Genomic DNA, 10585 nt, shown 5'->3' with positions numbered 1-10585 from the left:
AAAGCCCGGGTGCTATTTACGCCGTGCAGGGCGGGCGGTGGTGGGTAGTGTGTGTGCTGGGTTATGCTGCGCTGCCGCTTCTCTGAGGGGGGCCCGGAGCCTAAGCTTTCGCCTTCTTCCTCCACTGTTGTTGGGCCGCTGGAGGAGTTCGGCCCTGAGGGTGGTTCTGCGATAGCTGCTGCTGGGCCAGGCAGGGGCGCCGTGGCCTCCGTAGGAGGCTTGGGCGGGTAGGGGCGCTCTGCTCCCCTGGGGTCTCACCGTGTGATGTGAAGCGAGCGATGGATCCGTGCCCCCTTTGTGTTTGGGGGGAGGCTGCTCTGCTCTGCTCTGCTCTGCTCTCCGTCCTGCTGTGTCTGTCTGGGCTTCTTCAGCTGGGCGAGGTCCTGCTGAGGGGACCCGTGCCCCAGCTGGCAGGTGGGTGGGGGCAGCTCGGGGCAGCCATCAGCCCCTGACACCTCCGAGCTCCCTGCGGTGGTGGCAGGGCGGTCTGCTGGTCTCCTGCTGGCGTCTGGAGAGAGCTTCCTGCATCCAGGCTCCCCCAGGGGAACGTGGGTGCTGTGGTCCTCTTAATTTGTGCCTAATTCTCATTCCTTCTTCCTCTGGCTGGGTTTCCCTGTCAGCTAACTTTGACTGGCCTTTCTGTGGACCGCTGCCTGGTGTCTGTCGGTGAAGGAACTGCTTGAACCTCCTCCAGTAGGTGAGGCTCTGGGACTAGCGCTTTCTGGGAATTGAAAGCTGATTGTTTTTTTTTGTTTTTTGTTTTTTTTAACAAGTTGAGCAGTAGTTAACATTTGATACAGTGACAACTTGTTTTAAGGCATACAGCTTGTTGCTGGTGCTTGACTGACAGTGACTGTGTGGGGCCCCGGGATGGTTTGTTCACTAGGGTGCCTGGTACACAGCTACCTCTGGCAGCACAGGTATAGCAAGACTGAAATCCGTTTCTCTGAAGTCTGTAGGGAAATTATGTATGTGGTTTGGACACCACCTTAGTGGGGCTCAAACAGCAACCCCTATGTCACGTCCTTTCTGTCACTTCTTTTATTCTTTCCCTCTGATCAAGGACCTTGTGGTGTACTGCTTTTTTCCTGGTCCAGCAGGAAGTTTGGCCTTTGTTCTGGGCCTGGTTTACAAAATGCTGCCAGGTGCTTTGACTGCAGTACATGTGTTCTCCTTTGCATACAGCTGTATCGCTTTGCCCAAGGCAGAGCTCTTTGGATTTGGTTGGGTCTGTGGCTCCAGGTCAGGTTTTCACTGTTAAAGTGGGCTTGTGCTAATCAAAGTGCTTCAGGAGCTTGATAAGGGCAGAGCTGCCTCCTCCCTCAGATTGGTGAATAGCTTTTAATGGATTGAGAGCTCTGCTTTTAATGGAGATGATAGCCAACAAGCCCTGCTACTGGCTATGAGGATCCTTAGCCTAACTCTCTCTCTGTAAACCATGCCTTTTCAATGCGTCCATAGTGCTGTCTTGCTATGTTCTCTTTTGTGTTTTGCGCATCCATGTCGTGACAGGCATGGTTTAAAACAAACGTCTGCGTTCTGACTTTTACATTATGGGCAGGATGCTGCTAGTTGTCAGCTTCAAGGACAAGAAGGTAGCAGAGAGCTGCAGCTCTTTCCACGTGACATGTGCAGACTTCCTGTGCAGACTTTGCTCATAAGTCCAAACTTTTTCCTTTTCCAATTTATTTTTGCATATATAAGAGTTCATACGGGGGAAAAAGGTTTCTTAGCTGACATCCAGGAACAGCTGATACATCTCAGAATATCTTTTGCAGAACATTTTTGCAATCAATTCCACTTATTGTAGTCAGGCAATCTCACAAGTGTGTTTACAGCTACCAGAAACAACAGCAACAAAAATTGAGTGGAAGTAACAGAAAGCAGTAGCTGATCAGGGTTTTTCTTTGAGAACATAGTAGGGATTGTTTTCAATCAAGTTACAGTCACTTGGCTGGAGAGCAAAACAATTTTTGTGCTGGGAAAGTGAGGACTTCTAAAATCACATTTGTAGAAACACAGAATGGCTTGGGTTGGAAGGGACCTTAAAGATCAACCAGTTTTGACCCCCCAGCTATGGGCAGGGATGCCACCCACTAGATCAGGTTGCTCAGGGCCCTTTCCAGCCTGGCCTCAAACACCTCCAAGGACGGGACATCCACAGCTTCTCTGGGCAGCCTGTGCCAGTGCCTCATCACCCTCTGAGTGAAGAATTTCCTCCTAACCTCTAATCTAAATCTCCCCTCTTCTAGCTTAAAGCCATTCCCCCTCATCCTGTCATCTGAATGAGAAAAAAGTCTCTCTCCATCTCTTTTATAAGCCCCCTTGAAGTACTGAAAAGCTGCAATGAGGGCACCCCAGAGCCTTCTCTTCAGGCTGAACAAACCCAGCTCTCTCAGCCTTTCTTCACAGGAGAGCTGATCCAGCCTCTGATCAACGTTGTGGCCCTTCTCTGGACCCGCTCTAACAGCCCCACATCCTTCTTGTGCTGGGGGCCTCAGACCTGGATGCAGCACTCCCAAGTGGGGCCTCCCGAGGGCTGAGCAGAGGGGGACAATCGCTTCCCTCCCCTGCTGGCCCCTCCTTTTGATGAAGCCCAGGCTGTAGCTGGCCTTCTGGGCTCCACTTGGGCACAGAGCCATTGACCAGCGCTCGCTGGGTGCAGCCTTCAAGCCAATACCTCACCTACTGAATGGTCTGTCCGTTAAGTCCGTATCTCTCTAGTTTGGAGATCAGGATGTCGTGTGGGAGCATGTCAAAGGCCTTTACAGAAGTCCAAGTAGATATTGTTCAGCAAAAGTCCTTTCATAATGTACCCTGCTCAAATATTTTCTGTTGGCTAATTGTGTTGTAGTTTGCCTTTGTAGGTTGTTTTTAGATATCCTTCCCAGCTCCCAAACATGCTTACCAATATAACAACACTGTCATAGCATATTATTGCTTTAGAACTACTTAAACTTAGAAGTGTGAAGGTCGTGTGTGGTTTTATATATATATAAACATATAAATGCAACAACTTTTCCACACTGTTCTGGATGTTCAGCTCATCTGAAAGTCAAAAACCCATCTGAACCCAGGCTGCTCAGATTCATAAAGAATGAAAGTTAGCAGGTCAAGCCACTCCAAACATTTTAAGTGCCCTCCCAGTTTCCTCATACGTGGCCTAGTTAAGCAAATGGGAACTCTCCCAGTGGTGCCAGTATAAAAAAAAAAAAAGGAAAAGAAGCTGAGTCAAACCAAGAGGTGATCTATTTCTTCCATGTAAGACCTTCTTCTTTCTCTCTCCCAATACGTGCAGCATTTAGGCCAAGTGCAGGCTTTAACAAATTTGGTTTGTGTACCTGTCCCACAGATACAGAAGCCAGAAGGCCAAGTCACTTGTCTGAAGTCCTAAAAGAAGCAGCCACTTCAAAGGCCAGTCCTTTAGCATCCTCCTTCCTGATGACTGACTGCAGAAATTAACCCGCTTGTGCCTCTCTGCAGGTGTGCAGCTTGCAATGGATCTGCAGCATGGTGTGGGGCAGTACTGCTGTCACAGCAGCCCTAGCGATAGGGAGAGCTCCAGTGCAGGGGATTTTCACAGAACAGGGAACTGCCCTTCCCTAGGGAGAGGAGCATCGAAACCCTCTGGTTTGCAGGGGAGAGGAGGTGGCAGAAGCTCCAAAAGGTTGCTAGCCCGTGGTGAAACATAGGGCTTTCAGACAGGCGTGGAGAAATGAAACCCGTGAGCTCAGTGCAGTTGGTGTGACACGGGCAGGTTTGTGTGGGGCATTGGTGCCTCACTATTTCCTGGCCCAGGGAGCAGCCAGCTCCATGGCAGGAGTGCAGGAGGAGGAAGCAGCTCTGTATTCCCACCGTGACAAGCCCTGGTGCAGAAGCCATCAAGGTGCTGAGGAATGCAGGCTGCCCAAGAACAGCAGACCCAGCAAGACTCCTGCATACCCAGATGCAGCAAGTCCTCTTGCAAATCCTATAGTGAAGCAACCAGAAAGAAATCTTGGTGTTCTGTATTCCCTGTTAGGTGGGATCCTCCTGGCTTCTTCACGTGAAGGTGATTTATCACTTGAACCTGAAGGTTTATCTTGCATCTGTACCAGGGAATGTTTATCCAGAAGTCCATACTTCCTGGAGACCCCTGACTGGTGCTAGGGCATGACAGTTTCTAACAGCAGTGAGTTTTACAAGCTTGATCCTTGTTCTTGGCATGAACCACCTTCCTTTCTCCGGCAAGCAGGGCACAAGCAGCTCCAGATGCAGCGCGGAAGCCCTTTCCTATATTTCCCTATCATATTCTTTTTGTTGCAAGTCATTTATTTTTCCACACAGTCCTTTTAGCTCATGCCTCACTTGAAAGCTGCTTTGAATTTCAATTCACAATTATTCAGCTTTTTTCACACCTACATAGCACCTTTGCTTTAAGCCTGTACATGATGTTCTGCTGTCTTTAAGTGCACAGTAGCTGCTAGGGCAAGAAAATGCAGTAGAAGTAAGTTTACCTTGTGGTATGTGTGAAGAGAATTAATTGAATTAAAAACTCTATCAGAAAAAATGTACAGTCTGACTAGCAGGCAACAAGTAAGACCAGTGAAATTCAGTTTATGCTCAAAGACCAAATTTATACAGAACTTTGAGTTTTTAAGTGGAGCAGGACAGACAAAAAGCAGGTAGAGGTGTTTAGTGGGATCCAGCAATAATGCCGCTGTACAGAAATCTAGTGTTTTGCAAAGCATCAGAATATAGGATATAAAGAGAATAGAAGATTTCCATGTTACAGAAAGGTATTTAAAATCAACTTTTTGTGCAATTTAGGAAAAGGTAATCTGACTGTTCTCTTCCTTTTTTTTTTTTCTTTTAGAAACATTTGAAAGAGCTCTAATGAGCTCTACCGTGAGAAAGTGCACCCTGCAAAAGCCACATCCCTGAAGGACCAGAGCAGGGCGCCTGGCATGTGCTGGGACATCAGGAAGGGAAAAGGCATGCTGACCATGCCCTGCTGCTGGCTGCGAGGCTCGCACAAATTAAACGGGTGAGAATTGAAGCCTCAGCTGCACTCAGTGCACCAGGCTGGGGATTCCTGGGTGTCTGTGTACCCCAGGGAAACTGTCCTGGAGACCTTCCTGTGTGCAAAAATGAGAGAGAATGCATAATATTTTCTGCTCCAAGTGAAGCTGGGACAGATTCTAAGCTGCTTTTGGTGCTGTCTGACAGAGGAGGGAGCTGTTAGCTCACCAGTGACCTGGCTGAGCAAGCAGATGCCCTTCTGGCCACCGGCTTAGCTCCTGGGCAGCCCACAGAGGGAAGACGTCAAATCAGACCTGCAGGAGCTGGATGCTGTCCTGGATGCACCTAAATGTCTTGCTTCAAGTGCCTGTCCGGTGTGGTTTGTGCGTCTGTACAGGGAAAATCCCCAATAACTGGTCTGCAGGGTCAATGGGAGCAGGGGGCCCGTGAAGCTGGTTGGAAGAGGAACATTTGGCAGCAGGGTCTTGAACTCTGTTGTGAGAGAAAAGCTGAGCTAGACTGGCCTGAGGTTTACTCAGGCCAACACAGACTGGTTTGAAGTGGGATCCCGATCTGACTTGATCTGCCTTTTTTCCTAGTACAACTCATTGGCAGCCTTCCTGCGCCAGCCAGCAGCAGTGGTACAAAGCATGGCTTAATTATAACCCTGAAAGAAAAAGGATTTCTGTATGAGATGTTGCTCCATGGCTGCTGGTGGCAGAGCTCCGCACGAGCCGAGTCATGCTGGTTTGGCAGGTAGGTGTGGTGGTGATGTGCACGCGTGGCTGGGCAGCGGGGCTCTGAGTCAGAAGCTCCTGGTGACGTTGCTAAATTCAGTTTACCACAGAGGTCTTTTTCTACTTTACACTGGAGCTGCTTTGATGCAGCCTTTCTACATTCAGAAATATGGCTCAGACCCAGTGCTTGTGAGTCACAGGTATTCACTTGTTAGGCCTTGGCAAAAGGCAAGTAAGAAAAAGTGCTGTCCATGTTACATGTCTGTGGTCTGGTTTCCACCATGCTCATCTTCTGGTAGCAGTTAGGTGACAACAATTAAATATCAAGGCAGCCTGTCTTCCTAGCCATGATATAGTGCTTTATTTCTCCCTCTGTGGGGATAGTCTGGATGTCAGATGACTTCTAGCTACGTAACCTGGGCCCCAGAAGGCAAAGGCAGGGACTGAGAGAATGAAGAACTGCCCACTGTAGGAGAAAATCAGGTCTGAGACCATCTAAGGAACCTGAAAGTGCACAGGTCCGTGGGACCTGATGAGACACATCTGCAAGTCCTGAGGGAACTGGCGGATGTAGTTGCTAAGCCTCTCCATCACATTTAAGAAGCTGTGGCAGTCTGGTGAAGTTCCCAGTGACTGGAAGAAGAGGAACAATCCCCATTTTAAAAAGGGAGAAAAGGAAGGCCCAGGGAACTACAGGCCAGTCAGTCTCACCTCTGTGCCCGGCAAGGTCATGGAGCAGATCCTCCTGGAAACTCTGCTGAGGTCCATGGAAAATAAGGAGGCGACTGGTGACAGCCAACAGGGCTTCACTAAGGGCAAATTGTGCCTGAAAAATCTGGTGGCCTTCTACGATGGGGTTACAGCATTCACAGATAAGGGAAGAGCAGCTGATGTGGCCGACCTGGTCTCGTATGAAGCATTTGACACTGTCCCCCATGATATCCTTGTCTCTGAACTGGAGAGACGTGGATTGGATGGATGGACCACTCAGTAGGTAAGGAGTTGACTGGATGGTTGCACTCAGAGAGTTGCAGTCAACGGCTCAATGTCCAGGTGGAGATCAGTAACAAGTGGTGTTCCTCAGGGGTCAGTACTGGACCGGCACTGGTTATCATCTTTGTCAGTGATGTGGGCAGTGGGATCAAGTGCAACCTCAGCGAGTTTGCCAATGACACCAAGCTGTGTGGTGTGGTCAGCACACTGGAGGGAAGGGATGCCATCCAGAGGGATCTGGATAGGCTCAAGAGGTGGGCCTGGGTGAAACTCGTGAGGTTCAGCAAGGCCAAGTGCAAGGTCCTGCACCTGGGCTGGGGCAGTGCCGAGCACAAACACAGGCTGGGCGACAAGATGGAGAGCAGCATGGAGAGAAGGACCTGGGGGTGCTGGTTGATGAAGAAGCTCAACATGAGCCAGCAAGGTACGCTTGCAGCCCAGAAAGCCAGCCCTATCCTGGGCTGCACCAAAATCACCATGGCCAGCAGGGCGAGGGAGGGAATTGTCCCCCTCTGCTCTTGTGAGACCCCACCTGGAGCCCTGCTGGGGCCCCCAGCATAAGAAGGACTGGGACGTATTAGAGCGAGTCCAGAGGAGGGCCACGAGGATAATCAGAGGGCTGGAGCACCTCTCCTACGAAGAAAGGCTGAGATAGCTGGGGATGTTCAGCCTGGAGAATGGAAAGCCCTGGGGAGACCTGACAGTGGCCTTCCAGTGCCTAAAGGGGGCTGCAGGAAAGCTGGGGAGGCACTCTCTGTCAGGGAGTGTAGTGACAGGATAAGGGGTAATGGCTTCCAACTAAAAGAGGAGAGATTTAGATGAGACATTAGAAATACCTTCTTTACTGTGAAGGTGGTGAGGCACTGGCATGGGCTGCCCAGAGAAGTTGTGGCTGCCCCATCCCTGGCAGTGCCCAAGGCCAGGCTGGATGGGGCTGGGGGCAGCCTGGGCTGGTGGGAGGGGTCCCTGCCCATGGTCCCTTCCAACCCAAGCCATTCTACGACTTCATCTGAAATTCTAGTGAGACCCTGAACAGAGAATCTGGGAGCACGCGCTTTTTGTTGTGGTTTTGATTCTGGTTTGTTGCTTTGCACCCAATGAGGACAGATTATTACTTGGCTAAGGCTAAGTGAGGAAGTAATACCAAATGCCATACGAACCAATCTCTTTTCTCAGCTCCTGTCAGTGTTCCAAATCCTGTTCAACTTTCCCCAGGGTACTGGTTCCAGAAATCAGCAGTCTTGCCTTCACCTTTGTAGGTGCACCAGCACCAGGTTCTGAGGTGGTTTGAGTTAATGATAAATCTTGTATGCCTTGTACAGCAGTGACTGATTCACATCAGCTCACTTGATGACTTATTCCAGGGAAATACCACTTCAATTTGCCAGCACTCTGTCCCTGACACAATAAAATGCTTGTGAATTCAAAGCTTTTGGAACTCAGAATGGAATTTTCCTCTAAAATTGTGCACATTGAAATATGGGAATCGTACAGAGAGAATTGCTAGACTATTCGATATGAGAAGAGTTTAAAACTAATCACTCAGACCAAATAGAAAACTTTACTTCAGGCAACTCAGTTCAGACTAATGTATAGTTGCATAAAAAGTTCCCTGAGAAAAATTAAGGCATAAATTTGGCATTTTATCACTCAACTCCATGCTGAGTTTCCTAGAAAAATGTTTCAGTAACTAAGCAGAGGACTGTATCTATCTAGAAAAATACCTTTTTCAGTTAAAGACTTAATGCAATCCTTTTATGTTCTGTTTTTAAAAAAAAATACATTTTTATGGACAAGAAGCAGAAGATGCAAGAGCAAATACTGCAAAGACATAAGACTTCCTCTCTTGTATAGGGGGAGAAAAGGTTTTGTAGCTAAATGGGAAAAAGACTTGCTTCTAGCTTTCTGAGTTTTGGAACAAGTCTCTGTGGGATGTGTGTCACTGGGCCTCCCCAGCCTCTGCACAGTGTTGCATTTCTTCACAAAAATAGGTCTGGTACTGGAGTAAATGGATAACAATGTGGGAGAAGTACTTGGGGTGGGGGGGGTGCAAACTGGATGCCACCCTTCTGGTGAATGGCTCTTGGTTAACTGCTGCCACCAGGCACCTCTGTCGTTTCAGCATGTAGCAAGCCTGTGTCCCAGGGTTGAAGACCCCGCGCAGTAATACTCAGCAGTGTCCTCAAGGCTCACATCGGTCGTTTGTAGGTACAGTGTCTCTAGAGTTGTCCCCAGAGGTGGAGAGCCATCCCTTCACAGCCACCGAGTAATCTGCCATCTCCCCTCCGAACTCCTGGATGTGAGCACCTCCCTGCAGCCCCTGCCCTGGAGCAGCTCTGACACGAGCAAGGCAGAGCCCACCCAAATTTAACTCTGAGATTTTTCAGGAAAGCTTGAGAGAGTCCCTGGGGATTTTCAGTTTTCTGTTCTATGCCACAAATTCAGCTTTAGACTGACCCCTGAGGGGCAGCAAGGACCAGTGAAATCTCAGAATGATGTCATAAAACTTCCAAAGTCTTGAGAAACTGTTTTACCTGCAAATGCCAAGGCAAAGCACTGTGCAACTTTGAGCCAAAATAAAACTATTTGGAAATTCACCTCGACTCAATTTCTGACTTTGCAGATGAGAGTGGCAGTTTCTGAATGATATCCTGGTCAGAAAATCTGACAACTGTCAGCAGAAAATGTGCATCAGCAGTTTACGTACTTTCTGCCAGATTGGTCCCTTATGCCTGGGCTTTTTGGCACTCAAGTGTCACAAAATACTCGTGACAACATGTTACACATTCGTCCTCCACTGCTTCTCTTGTCTTTTCTCTGGGCTGGATCTCAGTCCTTGCCCTTTTCCAGCTTTCCCTATTGAGACTGCAACAAACCCCAGAAATTCTGAGCAATCATTCACACTGCAGGTATTTTTTTTTTCTTCTAAGAGTCACCAAAATGGGTGGAATTCTTTCCATTTTCCTTAGATATTTGAGCCTGAGTTAGTTGTCCAGATTCCTAGTGTAGGAAAGACAGAGACAAAACTGAGGCATGGTTTACCTTAGCCTAAAAAATGTTTGTCTGGAGATGCCTCTGACTGAACAGGAATCAATACAGCAGCACCGTAACCTACACCCATGTTCTACCTAAAACTCTGATTCCAGTCCCAGCTCACGTAGACCACGTTCGGGAGGCTGCTGTCTGGCTCCAAGAAGAGGGACTCACGGCCTCTCTGGGCAACCTGGGCCGCTGCTCCGTCCCCCACACGGTACACCAGCACGTGCTGACGTTCAGAGAGAACCTCCTGTGGTCCGGTTTGTGCCCGCTGCCGCTCGCCCTGTCCCTGGGCATCACTGCCAAGAGCCTGGCTCCATCCTCCCCGCAGCCTCCCCTCGGGTGGTTCCAGACGTGCATGGAGTGTCCACAACAGCACAAACCCTGAGGTGGCAGGAAAAGAAAAGGAGATACAAGGGTGTGAATAATCAGGAATTCTTAATGTCCACTTGGAAGAGTTCCCACTCCTCAGGTTCATAGCAGAACCCTGTGGATGTTCTTTAGCCAGAAGAGGCTCCTGAATTATTTTTTTCAGGAGAGTTTTTTGCCAGGAGGGAGATGAAAATCTTAAAACAAAAATGTCTGTCAGCCTTAAGTTTGGAATTGCTATTGTAGTGTAATTCTTCACACAGCTGATAGAGAGCTTTTTAAAAGCACTATTTACATGTTTGTAGTAAAAACAGGACCACAACCTGCTTGTAAGAGCTTCATTCTCAAGTTTTGAAGTTAGCAGTTAAGGTTGGGACAGATGTACCTGTTCGTTGTTCCTTCTTCGATCGCTCTTGTAAGGCTGGACAAGAAAAGCTGACAGGGAGGAG

General features: G+C 48.7%; 1 long non-coding RNA gene across 5 annotated transcripts; it reads left to right on the top strand.

Annotated features, from left to right (window-relative positions):
- The first annotated feature begins 25 nt into the window (after positions 1-25).
- LOC106049495 (uncharacterized) lies at positions 26-9328 on the top strand. 5 transcript variants are annotated; one of them, XR_010833951.1, is made up of 3 exons: positions 26-697; positions 4856-5026; positions 5601-9328. It is a non-coding gene; the product is annotated as an uncharacterized lncRNA (long non-coding RNA). The 5 variants fall into 5 exon arrangements; XR_010833950.1 differs by having other exon boundaries at positions 5209-9328; XR_007159909.2 differs by having other exon boundaries at positions 4856-5757; positions 8854-9328.
- The last annotated feature ends 1257 nt before the right edge of the window (positions 9329-10585 follow it).

Source organism: Anser cygnoides, chromosome 10 (genome assembly GCF_040182565.1).
Source record: "Anser cygnoides isolate HZ-2024a breed goose chromosome 10, Taihu_goose_T2T_genome, whole genome shotgun sequence".
Lineage (NCBI taxonomy): Eukaryota > Metazoa > Chordata > Aves > Anseriformes > Anatidae > Anser > Anser cygnoides.
The sequence above is the reverse complement of the archived record's forward strand: the minus strand, read 5'-3'. Positions and strand labels throughout refer to the sequence as shown.